This window comes from Patella vulgata, chromosome 6 (genome assembly GCF_932274485.2).
Source record: "Patella vulgata chromosome 6, xgPatVulg1.2, whole genome shotgun sequence".
Taxonomy (NCBI): domain Eukaryota; kingdom Metazoa; phylum Mollusca; class Gastropoda; family Patellidae; genus Patella; species Patella vulgata.
The window spans coordinates 28,994,056-29,013,855 of NC_065884.2; the positions used below are offsets into that span (position 1 = coordinate 28,994,056).

A 19,800-nucleotide genomic window follows, 5' to 3' on the forward strand; every position below is an offset into this window, starting at 1 on the left:
AATGTCCCCCATAACACGCTGAATGGCGTAAGCCCGTCTCCATTAGCCTGCAGTCGGAGCAGAACAGTGGGACGTTAAACTCCATTTCATTTCATTTCGTTCTGCTCCGACTGGGCTAATGAAGACGGACATAGGCTGCCCTATACAGTGTAGGATAGGGAAACTTTACCCGGATAGCGGCGCTACGGCCTACTCTTATATTAAATTCCAACTGCCAGGTGGTCTTTTACGTGCTCGCCAATATGTAAATGGGGTCTCGGGTTTTCGTCCCATCCGAACGACTATACGATATCCCTTGCTAGACCCCGAACTGCAGCACTATCAAAGAGGAATCACTTCGAAAATGGGGTTTAATGTCCTACTTTTCTGGTAGTCACGGTGACTCAGCGAGTAAGACGTTGAGATCTCGTGTTCGATCACTGTACTGCGTTGGCCGAGAAAGCTCATCGGGAATTTTCCGGCGTGATTCCACTTTACAGTGGTACAGGACGGATGGCCTGGCAGGGGATAACGTATTGTCTTTTGGATTGGACGAAAAATCGAGGTTCCGTGTACATAAGCCAGCACGTAAAAGACCCCCTGACAGTTGGAATTCAATATAAGAGTAGGCCTAAGCGCCGCTATCCGAGCAAAGTTTCACTCACAGTACATTCACTATATACCGTATGCCTGTCTTCATTAGCCCAGTCAGAGTAGAACGTTAAACACCATTTAATTTCATTCAATTTTCCTACTTTTCTGCACCAATCGGGCTATTGATAATAGGCTAAGGTATACGCTATGCAGAGTGCTATGACGAAAATTTTCAATGAACCGTGGCATTACTTCATCGAAATTCAACTGTGAATGTGAGGGATTCCTTTATGTGCACGCCAATGTACAAACATGAACTTGTTTTTTGTCCCATCTACACAACTAGACACTTTACTTTGTCAGACCCTTTGTCCTGCACTGCCGACAGGGAGAAACCACGCTGCAAAATCCCGAGGAACTTTCTTGACCAACACCAGGATCATAGTATATAATCATAGTATTGAGAAGAATATGGCCGATAACCCGACACCATGACTACCCGACATAACGACACCACGACAACCCGACATCACGACATTTTCACCCGACACCACCACATCAAAAATGTCGTAATGTCGCGTAAAAATGTCGTATTGTCGGGTTAAAAATGTCGTGATGTCGGGTTCCCGGAGTGTCGGGTTAAAATGTCGTAATGTCGGGTTGTCGCTTTATGAAGGGGGACACCACGACATCACGGCATGATACCAATCAGCCACCATATTATTAATGTGATAGAAGTAATATGCCCAATTTTGAATTTGTTTTATTGTATATTCTAATCAATTATTAAGCGTCATTGTGAAAGATTAGATAAAGAGCTTAACCCTGAGCCAAGAAAAAACTCATTTCAATAACACTGTTGTATAGCTTCAGTTGTCATTGTTAGTGTTGTAACGATAATAGACAAGTCTCGCTTATCCATTTTTACGGTTAATCACCAAACATTGTTGAACATCACATTCCGAAATCCGTACGTCACTCCACAGTAAATCTTATTTAAAACTGGGAATATTTAGGAGCGATACTCCACATAGAATGAAAATTGATGAAACAAGAGTATCGCATGTCTGTATGACTGTATTTACTTATGTGTACGTGTATGTGTTTTCTATATGTATACTATTCAAAAAAAGTAGGAGATATTTGATTTTTAAGTGTTATTAAAGTCACCTAATGAAACTGACGAAGAAACAAATGACAAAATGAAATGAAGTTCACATTCATCGATTTATTCCAAATGATCGTTAGACTAAGTAAGGCACAGCCTGACCATTATAAGGGTAAAATGATACCCGGGGTCAAACAGCAAAGTTACCACAGCATCACAACCAAGTCAGTAACGGGTAAATCCTCCTCTGTTTGCCAAACAAGCATTGATCCGACGTGGCATACTCCTAATGAGACGTCTAAGGTCATTTTAGTCCAGATTGTCCCATTCCTGTTGCAACGCAGCAGCAAGTTCTTGGACATTGGCAGGACGTTGTTGACGTTGACGTAACCTCTGTCCAAGCATGTCCCAGACATGCTCGATGGGGGAGAGGTCGGGACTCAGTGCTGGCCAAGGTAATGTGGTGATGTTCTGTTGTTGGAGGTAACCTGTAACGATCCTGGCCCTGTGACATCTTGCGTTGTCATCCTGGAAGATGAAACGGCGGCCATGACGTCGTGCGAACGGCACAACATGGACTGCCAAGATGTTGTCCCGGTAGTACTGGCCTGTAACACGCCCTGCAACAACATGTAAAGCCGTTCTTCCAGCAACAGTGATGCCTCCCCACACCATAAAAGAACCACCCCCAAATCGATCATGTCTTATGACGTTAACGTCTTGGAAGCGCTCGTTTCGACGACGCCACACCCTCCTACGTCTGTCCAAAAAATCAACAGTGAACCTTGACTCATCTGAAAACATCACATTGCTCCAGCGTCGATTATCCCAGTGTTGACGATCCCTACACCAACGACGTCTTGCCTGAATGTGATGATCTCTCAAACAAGGGATCACGCGAGGACGTCGGGCGCGAAGGTGACCCCTATGCAGTCGATTCTGAATCGCCTGGCCACTCACTCTCAAACCAGTGTCTGTTTGAAGACGAGCGCTGATCTGATTTGCTGTGATGACACGATTTCTCAAGGCCAAGGTACGGATAAATCGATCCTGGGCTTGAGTTGTCGCCCTTGGTCGACCTGAGCGTGGTCTGTCCTGTACAGATTGTGTATCACGGTATCTGGACCATAGCCTGCTTATGACAGACTGAGAAACATTCATCGTCCGCGCCACAACCGCCTGTGTTGTGCCGATCTGTAGCATGCCAAGGGCACGTAACCTTTCATTTTGGGTAAGCCGACGCATATCAAAATTTGTTTTCTGGTCACTAAAACAATTAAACTGATGTTTCCACCCTGGAATTCAATGCCACAATGACTGTAACATTCAAAGTCAGAGTCGTGCAAATCTTGGGTTGGACCCCCATGATGATCCCAAGCATCACCTGCATTCCATGCGGTAGCTATTGGTGCGTTTGGGCGTCACATGTAACTGGAAATGTTTCTTCTGTTAGGTTCTATAGTGACTTTTTTCGTAGTCATTTGCATATTTTAGTATTATGCCCCCAAAATCAAATATCCCCTACTTTTTTTGAATAGTATATTATTAAATGTATACGACTATGTCTAAATATATATGTATACATGTTGTCCTAAATCGACGTTTTGATGCAATCTTATCTTATCTTATCTAGCACAAATATCTTGTAAGTTTAAGCCAGTCTTGATAGCATTATACCGAAAATAACCTTCCGATTTCGACCTTCTTTTCACCAATGTGGCATAGTCTTAATGGACAACACATAAATGTTTCGAATCATATATGGACTAATTATTTTTTTTAAACCAGAGAGTTATCCAGTTCTATACCTCCATTCTCAATATTTAGAATAATTGGGAAAAATTAACAGTTTTTGCATTTCATTTTCTATAAGGAATGCGTGATTCGTCGCATAGTTTTTCCACGTGTCGCTAGGGCAAGCAGAGATAAGCAATTTGAATTGATTGTTTGGTTGGTCATAATCTGGGCTAAATGACCTTTGTCACCAGTCTTAAGCCAAGTTTGTTCAACTTTTGTCGCTTTGTATCTGTTATCACTCGTCACTTCAGTCAGTTATATAGAGGGATAACTCGTGTTTTCCTTTTACGTTCGTCACTTCCGATTGTTCAAGCATTGATTACGCATCTATCGTAGCAATGATCTCTGTGTTCTATCACATATGTGATAATGACTAGCACCAAAAATATTGTCCTTTAAGTGATATTTTTGGTTTCATGACTTGGTTAGCTAGCTTTTAGGCTCTTTTAGTTATGGACTCTAAATTTTAATTACGGTCACTAATTAGTCCTAATTAATTAAGCTCGTAAGTAGCATTAGCACAACATTGTATGCACTTAAGTCTTGCATTCTGTTTCTTAGTGTTAAGTATGAAACGTTTGCAAGAAAATTATGGATGGACATTGAATTTTAACTCCCATTATTATTAAATATGGGAGGGTTAGGGGGGCATGGCGCTCCCAGGTATATGCACATTACAAAAATTAAGACTTGGCTTTCCAAAACGATCTAGGGGTAAAATATGTGTTGTAGACCCCAATCCTTTTGGACTAAATATTTTGATTAAATCTCACTGGGCTCCCGGTTAAAAATCTTTGGTCGGTTTAATTCAAGGGAGACAACTGCATAAGTTACAGATATTTTTATTTATTTTTTTGCTATTTTGAGGTTCATACCAAAAACCGATCATCACTGTACATGTAGGTATACTTTTGATATTCGAAAAAGTATTGATTTTTATTTATTCTGATGTGGACAAAATACTTTCAGTAAAATAAATTCTATAATTATGGATTCTGCAGGAACTATGTTCAGCAGCGGATGGATACCACTATAAAAGATACAATGCCAGAAATTGTATTGGTTATTCACAAACGTATACTATTATATCATAGTTGATCAATATATTGGATTTGTTTTAGTTCATACGGATACCTAGTGGTAATTTGTTGCATATTGTTGTAAGAAGGTGTTATAAATAACTATATGCACTTGCTGTTTGCATCATTATCAAAAGAATCAAATGACAAAAAGAGTGTAAAAATTGCAAGCGGCTATTTCTTTACTAACACTAACAGCTGAATACAGGGGCATTTAATTGCTTGGTCAATGCGACACTGTTTTAAGACGTAGATTTACCAAAAACAGGAAGCGTTTAGAATATTATGAAATATTGGAGGAGGTAAGTTATAATCTTATTTTATTTTTCTCCACACAAATAATCCCTAAGCAGAAGGAGAATAAAAAAATCCATGATGAATGAACTGACATTTCGCCGCCATCTTTGTGTTATTTGGTTTTGTTTTAGTTCTCTGCCATACATTTATATCAGTATAGCCTAATAATGAGACAATTTTGAGAGTCTTTTGAAATGTTAACTGTGAATAAATTATTACTTTTGAAAAATTAAAGTAACTATGGCTCTTGTAATGCCATCACTTAGTTATTTTCTGCAGTTCCAGTGCGACAGAAGGCGGAGCAGTCCATTTCCAAATTGAGTGCCATCTTTCACCGATCAGCTGGGTTTTGCTTTGATCTCTTGAATCTTTCGGTATCTTTTCTTTTCTTTAATATCAAATATAATTAAATACAGCCACTTTTATCTGTGGCAACTGGCAAGCTACACCAGAGTCATAAACTCTGTTTAATTGATATAACAGCTTGTGGCAGGCAGTTGTCGTGCAGTAGGTAGGGTATGCTTACTATTTCCTTTAAAATTGATGCTACTTGTAATAGGACCAGTGAAAGATGTCCTGCAACAGGATCACATAGCTTGCAGTTTTGTATTCACAATGATGTTAAGCTTATTCTGATACATTTACATGTACTTCTTCAATTACTGTCTGAACTGTGGTTAATTTTAAACAGATTTCTTCGATTGGTTTAATTATCGACAGATAGTTCCATGTCTTTCTATTTCTCTTCGCATATTATTTCGGTTGTTCAAAAACTATTCAGAATTTTATAATCATGCATCTCGATAACACAATTAATTTCCGAAAATCCCAGCTTTGTTTTGAAATTCACATGGCAATGTATCCATACCATTGTACTCTCAGTTATTAACTATATTAATCACAAGTACAATTCCATTTGAAATCCATGGAGAATAGAATTTTCTGATGGCATTTCGTACATGTAGATCGCGATCATGCCTCAGCCGATCAACGCTTTGAATTATATTACATGTACCTTAAAAGGTACCATGCCATATGAGTTATTTGAAGCTACACAGATGCAGTGAAAATGGTTAAGTTTAGGATGAAACTTGCATGAATTTTTCCCATGGTCTGCATAATTAACACACAAGACCCAATAATACCCTCAATCTGCGACGCCTCTTTTGACAAGTGATTTTTTTGTTTTAAATACATTTTTATAAAGACGATAAACCATGTTTGGATATCCCAAACTATCAAGAAATACTCGATTTCAGTTTCTGTCGAATAAACAATTTAATCAAGAATATTATTGACATGAACAGTCAGAAAGTAAACTAAATTGGAAATTATTGATCAATTAAAATTATGAAATAAAGTGTTTTCATTTATAAATGTTAGCCACAAAGTTGCCTATAATTGACAGGGATGTAATATAATTTATATAAAAAACAATTATGGGGTGATTACTGACGATGATGTGATTTTGTTTGTTATGATGGGCTCTAATTTGCCAAACATTAGAGCAGTGAAAAAAAAACCGGCACACCTGGCTTCATACAGTATATATGAAAAATATTTGAATTTTGCCAAAGAAAAATATTGTAAGTCAGACTACATACAACCATAGACAGAGAGTAGTTATAGATGCATAGAATGACTCATACTAAACAAGCCAACAGTGAGGCTGATGTCCCCCACCGAAATCCCAAAATAAATAGATGACACATATTAATTTATCACACATTTATTTTTTTCAAAAGTATCAATCAATCAAACTGCTTATCAATGCCAAGATTGTGGACACTCTAAAAATCACAATTTCTATCCAATTTTAATGAAACTTGAAATGTATGTTTATAATCCCAAGATTATGGTCCCTTTTTGTATGAAAAATCATGATTTTAGCTTGTGGACCCTCTAGAAGTCACAATTTTTATCTAATTTTAAAAAACATTTAAATTTATCACCGTTACACCCTAGTGTCGGTAGAGTTCCAATTCCATGAAAATCGGACCAAAACTGCCAGACAAAATGGCGACTCCTTGTAAAAGTATGTCATACCAAGGTTGTGAACCCTCTTGAAGTCACAATTGTTATCAGATTTTGATGAAACTTTAGGGTGGCCCACGCACCTACAGAAATACAGTCCACCGCTGATAGTTCGAGACTACCACTGAAGCGTGCACATTCGCCGTGTCGAGGCCAACTTTCTGACAGTATGATACTATAAATAGCCATGGCACGTGCAATTCTCTACAAATCTATCAACTATTACAGCCGTAAAAAAATTATTGTTGACGATTTTGAATAGCAGTGAAATTAAGCTTCTTGGTTATTACAGCAGATTTAGAAATTACGTTCGTTTCATTTTTTAAATCGCTTTATCATTAACTGTACCGTTAAGAGCGGCATCTTTTGGTTTAGTACAAATAATATCTCAGAAACACTCGGGTTAGACAGGAACATGATACTAGCAGTAGTTTCATTTTACTTTTACAAGCTTCTTAAAACAATTGTTGAACTAGCTAACGTGCTCATTTCTAAATTCAATTTCTTGTTCTAGCTTTCTGTTATGTTTCGTAAAAAAGTAGTCTTGATTATCCCGACCTGTCAATCAGCCCTAGAATGGTCGATAGACTGGTTAAGCGAGACTAATTTCAAAACAAGGGCACGTAACCTATCTTTTACTCAAAAGTGTCTGGATGTTATGGACGACACATGGAACCAGTTTTCAGTCTATTATTTATAGATGATTAATGGTCATAGCTTATTAAGTACAACATGATCGTTTATTTAGTGACTATAATTGTGTGAAACTGATTTGAGGCTTGGCATATATATAAATATTGTGGCGAAATTGTCGAGATATATGGAGATATTTATTTATGGTGGGTCACCCTAGAAACTTAAAATATATGTTATGTCCCAAATATCTCGGTTCTATTCGCTATTTGGGTATATTAGACAGACCGTAATTTCCTGGATTATGCCCCAGGCTTATTGTACGAAAAATCTTGTTTTTATAGCTTGTGGATTTTCTAGAGGTCACAATTTTTTATCCAAATTTAAAAACCATTTTAATATACATGTATCACCATTCCACCATAATGAAGGTTGAATTCAAATTTCTGGAAAATTGAAACAAAACTGCATGACAAAATGGCCGCTCTTTGTAAGAGAGAGCGAGAATAAGGGCGTTTAACATCCACTCAACACAAACCTGGTCATTTCGGGACTAACCTATGGTTCATTTTTATATCAATAATTTGCTTGCGTGTAGGGGTCTTTAGCAGTGCAAGGACCCGGTGAAAACCCACATGGTTGGGCAGGCGACCCTTCTCCTTGTCACGCTAACCATTCTGCCATCCACCCCCCATGTAAAAGTATGTAATATGAATGTACATGTAGTGGACCAGAGTTCACCATTTTTACTCGATTTTGATGAAACTTAAAAATATGTTTATGTCCCAAAGATCTCAGATTATGGCCGATGATTGTACGAGAAATCGCTTTTGTTTTTAGCTTGTTCTCTATCCATCTCTTGCAGAATATGGGCGTATCTTGACTGGCCACCAGCTCGTTATCTTTAACTTCAAAAACTTCAAAATATATCATTGTTACACCATAATTACGACCGAGTTTGAATTTCGTGAAAATCAGAAGGAGACTGACAGAATGGCCACTCACCTTTATACAGAGGTTGTGGACTCTCTATAAGTTACAATTTTTATCCGATTTTGATGTAACTTAAAATATACATGTATGTATTGATATTGACGCATGTCGTTGTGAACGCTCTAACGCCACAAGTTATCACCCAATCTTTGTGAAATTTATATGCATTACATGTATTTAAATTAGTGAAATGAAGAAGCCTATTTCATTTCAATAATTTCTGTTCATTACGTCTAGAGTTATGGCCCTTGTTTCACTTTATTGAACATTGTGAACGCTCTAACGCCACAAGTTATCACCCAATCTTTGTGAAATTAATATGCATGATTTAAATTAGTGAAACGAAGAAGTCAATTTAATTTCAATAATTTCTGTTCATTACGTCTAGAGTTATTGCCCTTGTTTCACTTTATTGAACATTGTGAACGCTCTAACGCCAAAAGTTATCATCCAATCTTTCTGAAATTTATATGCATTATTTAAATTAGTGAAACGAAGAAGCCCATTGAATTTCAGCAATTCCTGTTATTACGTCTAGAGTTATGGCCCTTGTTTAGGGTGACCCGTGCAAGCTTCAGTGGTTGTGTCTCGAACTATCAGCGGTGGAGTGTATAATAGTATAAATAGCCATGGCATGTGCAATTCTCTACAAATCTATCAACTATTACAGCCGTAAAAATTCTATTGTTGACGATTTTGAATAGCAGTAAAATTTAGCCTCTTGGTTATTACAGCAGCTTTAGAAATTACGTTCGTTTTATTTTTTAAATTGCTTTATCATTAACTGTACCGTTAAGAGTGGCATCTTTTGGTTTAGTACAAATAATATCTCTGAATCACTTTCGTTAGCAGGAACATGATACTAGCAGTAGTTTCATTTTACTTTTACAAGTTTCTTAAAACAATTGTTGAGCTGGCTAACGTGCGTGTTTCTAAATTCGATTTCTTGTTCCAGCTTTCTGTTATGTTTCGTAAAGAGGTACTCTTGATTATCCCGACCTGTCAATCAGACGTAGAATGGTCAGTACACTGGTTAAGAGAGACTAATTTCAAAACGCACGTAACCTATCTTTTACTCAAAAGTGTCTGGATGTTATGGATGACACTTGGAACAAGTTTGTCTATTATTTATAGATGATTAAATGGTCATAGCTTATTAAGTACAACATGATCGTTTATTTAGTGACTTTAATTGTGTGAAACTGATTTAAGGCTTTGTATATATATAAATATTGTGGTGTAATTGTCGAGATATTTGGAGATATTTATTTATGGTAGGTCACCCTACCTTGTTTCACTTTATTGAACCTTGTGAACGCTCTAACATCACAAGTTATCTGCCGGTCTGTATGAAATTTGCATGCGTCATTTAAATTGGTAAAGAGAAGAATCCTATTGAATTTCAGCAATTTCCATTTATTACTTCTAGAGTTATGGCCCTTGTTGCACTTTGTTCAGCCTTGTTAATGCTCGATTGATGAAAGTTATCATCCAATATATATGAAATTTATATGCATCATTTAAATTTGTGAAACAGAGGTCTATTGAATTTCAGCAATTTCCATCAATAATTTCTAGAGTTATGGCGGTTGTGAACCTTGTGACAAAAGTGATCATCTAATCTGTATGAAATTTATGTGCATTATTTAGATTAGTAAAACGAAAAAGCCTGTCAAATTTCAACAATTTCTGCTGATTACTTCCAGAGTTGAGACCCTTGTTTCAGTTTGTAGAACCTTATGAACCCTCAAACGACAAAAATTATAATCTGATCTGTAAAGGCTCCTAATTACCTACAAAGGAATAAATATGTGACAACCCTTGTCGATCGCTCGGCCTGGCAAACTATCTTTAACAAGGGACAAGAAAGAACGAGACTAGAGATTCCACAAGTCATGTCAAACGCTGACGCAATATTCTTACTTGGAGAGCATGTGCAATAGACTGGAATAACATAACTGATTTGAAATTAAGAGTAAAAATGGAAACAGTAGAATGTAAATCAGTTTATATACATTCAGATAACATTATTGTATGTGTTGCGACTCATTTATGTCAATTTCTAGGTCCCAAATATTAGCGATTTAGCTCCTTTAATTAGTTAAAGACTTTATACTGGTAACTACAATATTGTGAAAGTTGAATATCTACCGGTAATAGGAATATCAGCCACAAAATTTACATTCTGTTCAATGTTTACATAGATGACAAACTGAAGTTCCATCGATCTATGCTGCTCTGTTTGCTATAAACCAAATTGACAGGCCTGTTTTAAATTTGAATCAAATCAATTCATGTCTGGCTACCTTTCTCTACATGTATATCTATATCAAAGTCTACAATAAAAGTATTTCAAAGATTTAAGTGCATTGTTACACAATGATCTAAATATTACTGCTAAATTGATTACTTTTTAATTTATTAGACTTATCTGCTGTGTTGATGGTAATTTAACAGCCTTTGGGCTATTAGTCTCAAATCATTAATGTATATTTATTTATCTCTACCCAACACTATTAGTGATTTTATTAAATGCTATTTAATTGACCAAAATGCTATTTGAACTGTCATGAAACATTAATTTTGACTAATTATACAAACATTTCATTTTGTGGGAATTAACCTTTTATAGTCTAGGTAACGACAGATTTCCACTTGCCAAGCAGTTACAGATTTAATCCTTATAAGACATATAGAAGTAGATTTCACAAATTAAAAACACTTATATGGATATACTACTTCTGAATTTATTAACATGCTACGTTTCAATACACATACAGATATATCGTTATTAGGGTTTCACACTGCATAGCTTGTGTGAAACACGATTGTTTTTGTTAAGATCATTCTTATTCTTATTTTTTTTTTTTTCCGCTTGAGCATTTCTCAGAAACTACTTGTCGGATCAATTCAATGTCTGCGGTTTTACTGGGAAAATGGGTGTGACTTAGAGATTAAAGTATTTCGAACGTTCTGCAACAATGCAAAATGTCCGAAACTCCAAAGTTGTCGTTTTTATACGCCCACATTTTCATGTGGATGTATATTGTCGTCGCCCCCGTCCGTCCGTCCGTCCACAATTGTTTGTGAACAGTCTCCAGGTCACAATTTTTATCCGATTTCAATGAAACTTGAAATATAGGTTTATCACCCCAACATCTCGGTTCCTTTCGATATTGGCATCTATCGGACCATAACTTCATGGATTATGGCCCCTGATTGTACGAAAAATCACGTTTTTGGCTTGTGAACACTGTAGAGGTCACAATTTTTATCCGATTTTGTTGAAACTTGAAATGTAAGTTTATAACCTAAAGATCTCGGTTCCTTTCGATATTCGCGCATATCGGACTGTAACTTCCTGAATTATGGCCCCTGATTGTACGTAAAAACGTGTTTTTTGGCTTGTGGACCCTATAGAGGTCATAATTTTTATCCGATTTAAAAAAACGTATTATTATATCACCGTTAAACCCTAAGGGCGGTTGAGTTCGAATTTCGGAAAAATCAGACCCATTAGAGGTCATAATTTTTATCCGATTTAAAAAAACGTATTATTATATTACCGTTCCACCCTAAGGACAGTTGTGTTTGAATTTTGTGAAAATCGGCCCAAAACTGACAGACAAAATGGCCGCCGTTCGTTCTCAAATAGCGTAAAAATATGGTATATCAAGGTTGTGGACCCTGTAGAGGTCACAATTTTTATCCAATTTTGTTGAAACTTGAAATGTAAGTTTATAACACAAAGATCTTGATTCCTTTTGATATTCGCGCATATCGGACCGTAACTTCATGAATTATGGCCCCTGATTGTACGCAAAAACGCATTTTTTGGCTTGTGGACCCTATAGAGGTCATAATTTTTATCCAATTAAAAAAAACGTGTTAATATATCACCGTTACACCCTAAGGACGGCTGAGTTCGAATTTCGTGAAAATCGGCCCAAAACTGACAGACAAAATGGCCGCCGTTCGTTCTCAAATAGCGTAAAAATACGGTACATGTATGTCAAGGTTGTGGACCCTATAGAGGTCACAATTTTTATCCAATTAAAAAAAACGTGTTAATATATCACCGTTACACCCTAAGGACGGCTGAGTTCGAATTTCGTGAAAATCGGCCCAAAACTGACAGACAAAATGGCCACCGTTCGTTCTCAAATAGCGTAAAAATACGGTACATGTATGTCAAGGTTGTGGACCCTATAGAGGTCACAATTTTTATCCGATTTTGTTGAAACTTGAAATGTAAATTTATAACACAAAGATCTTGGTTCCTTTCGATATTCGCGCATATCGGACTGTAACTTCATGAATTATGGCCCCTGATTGTACGCAAAAACGCGTTTCTTGGCTTGTGGACCCTATAGAGGTCATAATTTTTATCCGATTTAAAAAAACGTGTAAATATATCACCGTTCGAATTTCGTGAAAATCGGCCCAAAACCGACAGACAAAATGGCTGCCGTTCGTTCTCAAATAGCGTAAAGATATGGTATATCAAAGTTGTGGACCCTATAGAGGTCACAATTTTTATCCGATTTTGTTGAAACTTGAAATGTAAGTTTATAACCCAAAGATCTCGGTTCCTTTCGATATTCGCGCATATGGGACCGTAACTTCCTGAATTATGGCCCCTGATTGTACGAAAAATCACGTTTTTAGCTTGTGGACCCTATAGAGGTCATAATTATTATCCGATTTAAAAAATCATATTATTATATCACCGTTACACCCTAAGGACGACAGAGTTCGAATTTCGTGAAAATCGCCCCAAAACTGACAGATAAAATGGCCGCCCTTCGTTCTCAAATAGCGTAAAAATATGGTATATCAGAGGTTACAATTTTTATCCGATTTTGTTGAAACTTGAAATGTAAGTTTATAACCCAAAGATCTTGGTTCCTTTCGATATTCGCGCATATCGGACCGTAACTTACTGAATTATGGCCCCTGATTGTACGAAAAATCGCGTTCTTAAATTGTGGACCCTATAGAGGTCATAATTTTTATCCGATTTAAAAAATCGTATTATTATATCACTGTTACACCCTAAGGACGACTGAGTTCAAATTTCGTGAAAATCGGCCCAAAATTGACAGACAAAATGGCCGTCGGTTCGTTCTCAAATAGCGTAAAAATATGGTATATCAAGGTTGTGGACCCTATAGAGGTCACAATTTTTATCCGATTTTGTTGAAACTTGAAATGTAAGTTTATAACACAAAGATCTCAGTTCCTTTCGATATATATGCGCATATCGAATTGTAATTTCCTGAATTATGGCCCTTGATTGTAGGAAAAATCACTTTCTTGTTATCTTGTTCTCTATCCATCTCTCGAAAATGTGGCAGCCGCTGGTTATAAAACGATTTTGCATGAGTCACTTTTTACGCTATTTTGCCTGTAAAAGAGCCAATTATTATTGGATTTTCATAAATGTAACAACATTTGATGCGTAATGTCAATTTTGACTAGTTCAAACCAATTTAACATTTTCAAAGTCACCGAAAATGGCGCCATTTGGGCAAAAAATGTACATGTACTTATAGCCTTCAAAACAGATATTTTATTCAAATGAGTCTGATTTGTAATGTTTTTAAAATTATGATATTTGATTTCAATCAACTTATAGAATGAACCCACACGATCATATAGATATCACAAAATGGTTTCTAACTTGTTCAGTTGCGGAGAAATAGGAGATGTTCAGTAGGTCACATTTCAAGGTTTTTGGTCCATAAAAGTTTCAATTATTATTCGATTTTCATAAAAATTTCACTGTGTGATACCTAATGCCATTTACGATTTCATACAAGTAATTTAGTATTTATCACCGGAAGTACTGTCACTTTGGCAAGAACTGTATTTTAGCCTCTAAAACAAGTAATTTTTTGAAGGAAGCGATATTCATTATTGGTGTAAAATTATGATATTTGATTCCTATGATGGACAAATAGTATCAATCAATACGATCATATTGATATCACAAAATTGTTTCTAACATCTTCCCTTGCCGAGAAATAACCAATTTTGTCAGGATCACTTTTTAAGATTTTTTGCATTTTAATTTCAGTGTATGGGTTCTGGGTTAATTATTTATTGCCTGATTTGTGTAAAAGAAAAGCCCACCTGGTGTAAATTCTCAACTTACTTCTACCTATAAAAGTTTCTGTCGGCACCGGAAGTAACGTAATTTTGCCTAAAACTTCAATTTTGACTTGTCGAAAGGTCTTTTAAAAAGCAAATATTAATGTTTACAAATCTAATAGATCAAGATGAATGCTCATACTAAAGATGCAAAATATGTCTTGCTTTGATTTTTTTTATTTCGGTTTTGCATTGCATCATTTTGTTTTAATGCTGAAAAAATGAGCTATTTACAATGCATTCAGGCTTTTCATATTTTAAAATATTTCTTGACAACTTTCATGAACCTGTAGCATTAATCCATACGATGACAATGCATGTCAAAATTAGTTTGTAATATTAGCAGTTGCCGAGAAATAGGCAATTTTGCATGAGTCACTTTTCACGTTATTTTGCCTGTAAAAGAGTTAATTATAAAAGTCTATAAAAGTGTCAATTATTATTCGATTTTCATAAAATTTTCACCATGTGATGCCTGATGCCATTTATGATTTCATGGAACTAATTTAACATTTTCATTATCACCGGAAGTATTATCATTTTGGAAAAAACTGTATTTTTAGCCTTCAAAACAAATATTTTTTGAAGTGAGTTATATTTATTATTCGTTTAACATTATGATATTTGATTCCAATGGAGATATAGGTTGGATCAATATGATCATATAGATGTCCAAAAATTGCTTCTACCATCTTTCTTTGTTGAGAAAAAAACAATTTTCTCTGGATCACTTTTTAAGACTTTTTTCACACTTTAAGTTCCATTAGATACAATGTAGTCAGCTAACTTAGTGGTAAGTTAGTAATAAATTTTTGTCAGGATCACTTTTTTGACATATTTAACGCATGGTAACAAAATGTATAAATGGAATTGATATTGCTGGATTTGGTTGATTCTGCGTCCATTTCATAACATGAGTGCAATGCTTTTTGGGAAATCTATTTAATGGTTTCATTGGTACCGAATGTGACATAAGTTCAAGGGTAATGAGGCACCGGAAGTTACATAAGTTCAAGGGTAACGTGGCATCGCAGTTCTAGTTATTATTATTATTATTGTTCGATTTATATAGCGCTTCATTACACATGATTGTTTCTAAGCGCATTCACAACAAAACAGTTCAAAAACATTTTTGAAATAAGTATCGCCGGGGAGTATAGAAATCAAAGAGTTCTTTGAAATAACTGGGCGCAGTGTCAGAATAAATTGATTTAAACACATTTACAAGAGCTTTAAATTGAACCCTCGCTCGAACTGGAAGCCAATGGAGTTTCTGTAATTTAGCTGATATATGATAAAAATTTTCGTGTTTTAGTTATGAGACGTGCAGCATTGTTTTGCACTATTTTTAGTCTGTTTAAAGCTGTTTCTGGGGCTCCTAATAGAAGAGAATTTGCATAGTCCATGTGCGATGTTACTAATGCTCTAACAACACTCCGGCAAGCATCAGTATTAAGATTAGAGCGTATTCTCGAAATAGCTCTCATTCGAATAATGATATTTAACAAAAATGTGATGCAATATATAGATAACAATTGGAAACCATATAACAGATTAATCATTAATTAAGAATTAAGAAGATGAGAGAAGTAATAATATGGATAAACAATTGCAAAGGATTAACAAGATGAAACACTGTAATGTAATGTATTGATAACAATTAGAAACCGGATGAATTTAGCAGATCAAACGAATAATTAAGCGATTAACAAGATGAGAGATAGCAACATATAGATAACAATTCTATTTTTCCATGACTAGTATTTCTGTATTCTCCCATTTGATTTTATGCTTTGGGTTTTGGTAGATGTGTTCTGCTAATCTATTGCTAACTTGTTATGTTCTTGTTTTGTAACTGCTGTGTGATGCTCTTTTGTTCTCACTGAAATCGGTCAGGATGTTTTGCCAATATACGCCCCATTACACTCAAAATTTATCTTGTATACAACACCCTTTGGATCTTCTCTTGGTTTTTGTATCCTACCATCAGCTTTTAACATAGTTTTGAGTGTGGTTCCACTGCTGAATACAACATCTGCTCCAATTTGCTCTGTTAAAATTCTTTAATTTGGTGATAAATACCGGGCGATGGCATTTGGTGGTTTGCATGTATTGACCAGGTACATGTAGTTATTAGTAAAACAAAGATTCACATTGAATTTCAGCAATTTCCGTTAATTTCTTCTGAAGTTATGGTCCTTGTTTCACTTTGTTGCGCCTTGTAAATGCTCTAACGACAATAGTTATCATCCGATCTGTATGAAATTTACACAGATCATTTAAATTAGTGACACGAAGATTCCTCAGCAATTTCCAATAATTACGACTAGAGTTATAGCCCTTGTTTAACTTTGCTAAACCTTGTGAATATTCGAAGGATGAAAGTTATCATTTGATCTGTACGAAATTTATATGCATCATTTAAATTAGTGAAATAAAGAATCCTCTTGAATTTCAGCATTTTCAAAAAATTACATGTAAAGTTATGGCCCTTGTTGAAACTTGTGAATTATTTTTTTGGGGTCCATGCCCCGACCCCCAGGAATGTGGACGTATATTGCAGCGTTACCGATGCTCTTGTTTTAAGTTTGTTAAGAGCATCTGGGCTCTTAGGTGAAAGATGTACTATACATGTGTGTAGATATATATATATACTGTTCAAAAAAAGTAGGGGATATTCAGAAGCAATACAAAACTGCGGAAATGCACTGCTGTTTTTGTTAGAGGTAACCAGTGTATGTTAATAACAGGCCAATTGCCTACACATGAACATAAACAGTTCATATTGGTGGCTTATCTGATGGCCCCATTTCACTCGCAAAAAGATACACTGTCAAAAGTGAAAATGGACTTTTTTGATTTTTGTCTTAATAATGAGTAATTGCTCCACTTATCCTCAGACATTCAGAAATTCATCGTGGCATGCTCCTTATCAACCATCCAATCACGATTTGGGACAATCTGACCCACACCTCTTGCAGTGCCACGGCCAATTCTTGCAGTGTTGTCGGGTGACGTTGACGTCGACGAACACGTCTCCTGATCAAATTAAATGTAACACACTAAACAGTAAATCATACGCAAGAACCGATATGAAAGCAAACATGGATAGGATAAACCTGCAAGCGGCAGTTTTCATCAACCCTTCCTTGAAGTGTCAAATTTGACAATGAACCCCTCCCACGTGTATGGCACTATTGCGTGTCGCACATGCAGCTCAGTGGTTCTGTTGGGGCGATAAGTTCTTCATCTGTGAACATACTCTCAAAGCATGTCAAATGTCCATGACTATTTATTTTATCATATCGCAACCTGCATAGGTTTTTACATTTCAATATCCCCTACTTTTTTTGAATAATATATATATATATAGAGAGAGAGAGAGATGGGGTTTAACACTCGCACTCGCACAAACTATGGTCATTTCAGGATTAATACATGGTTCAATTTTATTTCAATAATTCACTTGCACGTAGGGGTGTTTAACGGTCGGAGGACCCAGAGAAAACCCACAAGGTTAGACAGGCACGTACAACCAGGGATTTGAAACCACGGCAGTTAACTCAGTGTCAGACCTTATGATACAGCGTGCATGTGCTAACCATTCGGCCATCCAACCCCTCATGCACTAAATAACTACATCATAATAATAATAAATAATGATTATACAAGCAATCAAATAGTTTTATAATCAATGCTTTTCAATAGATTGTGGGGAAGTTTCTGTATTATGAGTTTTGTTTTATACATAGATCTGGAGTTGACCAATCACATTTTGTGCATTACTGAATGCACCTTATAAACAAATACAGAAATTGGAGTAATCAGTAAATAACTAAAATGGAACAAAACTTGGTGTTATTTTAATTAAACTGGAAGGTACATCATCTGATAATTATTTAACAATGTCATATTGAAATTAATATACCATTTTCATAAAGGAAGTCACATAATGTAGTTTGTTATGTAATTAAACCTTAGGTAACTGAAAGTGAATATTTGATTGATAGCAGGGGATAAAGTGTGAGTCCTTATCACTTTGGGCTATTATCACCTTCTCTTAATTATCAAGTACCTTAAGGTCCATGTTATTGTTAACATTAGCCTGTCATTTTAAAATTCTTTGAAATTATCCTAATAGCTGGTATGACTGATGACAGTATTATGGACCCTTTTAGTGTGACTTGCATTGATTTGATCTTTATTACCAGACACCTTTATTTCAGTACATTATACACCACAAAGCTCAAACTACTGGATATGTGCAATTTTCCCATGAAGTATTTCTCAAATTTAAGAAAGTCCAATTGTCAGATGAAATGAGATGAGGTTTAATGTCCTATGGGGCCTCAGTTTTTCATCCCATCCAAACAACTGTATGTTGTCCCTTGCCAGGCCCACTGACAAGGAGGAACCACGCCGGAAAATATCTATGAATGTCTCTGCCAACTAAGGGATCAAACACGGGACCTCCAGGTTAGCGAACCAATGTCGTGCCAACTGAGCCACTGTGGCTCCCCAGTTGTCAGATGAGCTTCTTGACTAGCAGTCACCTTATGGATAAACCTATCTATAACTCTACACTGTACAGTGACAACATCCAGTGTGTAACAAATTTTGCATGTTAAACATACATTTTGCAATGGCTAAATCTGCCTATTGCAGGTCTTTCTTCAGGCCTGAAATGTTATCTAAATTATTAATTAGACATTAATTAACTTATCCAGACCATAATCAACTCTTGATGCCATCGCTAGCCTGTGATGTTTATTGGATTAGGTTCCGATTTGCTGTTTAACTTCCATTCATGATTTGATCATGAAATGGATAATCGAGGTTACCAATTTTAGTAATGATGATCGAGGCTAAGCCGAAAATTCAATCGCTGAAATCTTGGTTCAGAGTGGATCAATTTGACTGAAATTTTCATCAAATTCCCATTACATTATCTAGTTTTTATACGCCCACATTGAAATGTGGTCGTATATTGTTGTTGGTCCGGCGTCCACAATTGCTTGTGGACGCTCTAGAGGCCAAAGTTAATATCTGATTAACTTTAAATTTATACACAGTGTTTAAGGTCTTGAGACGAAAATGCCGATAGATTTTCAGCGATTTCCGATAATTATTGCC

General features: G+C 36.0%; 1 protein-coding gene across 3 annotated transcripts in view; it reads left to right on the forward strand.

Annotated features, from left to right (window-relative positions):
• Positions 1-4,327: 4,327 nt before the first annotated feature.
• Positions 4,328-19,800, forward strand: part of LOC126825738 (signal peptide peptidase-like 3) — a 60,207-nt gene continuing 44,734 nt past the window's right edge. Inside the window, exon 1 of one of the 3 annotated variants that reach the window (XM_050555516.2) lies at positions 4,328-4,377. The gene's annotated coding sequence lies outside the window, so the exon portion shown is untranslated. Of the gene's footprint in view, positions 4,378-4,506; positions 4,860-19,800 lie in introns of those variants that run through there. The other 2 variants (XM_050555518.2, XM_050555514.2) reach the window with 2 other exon arrangements.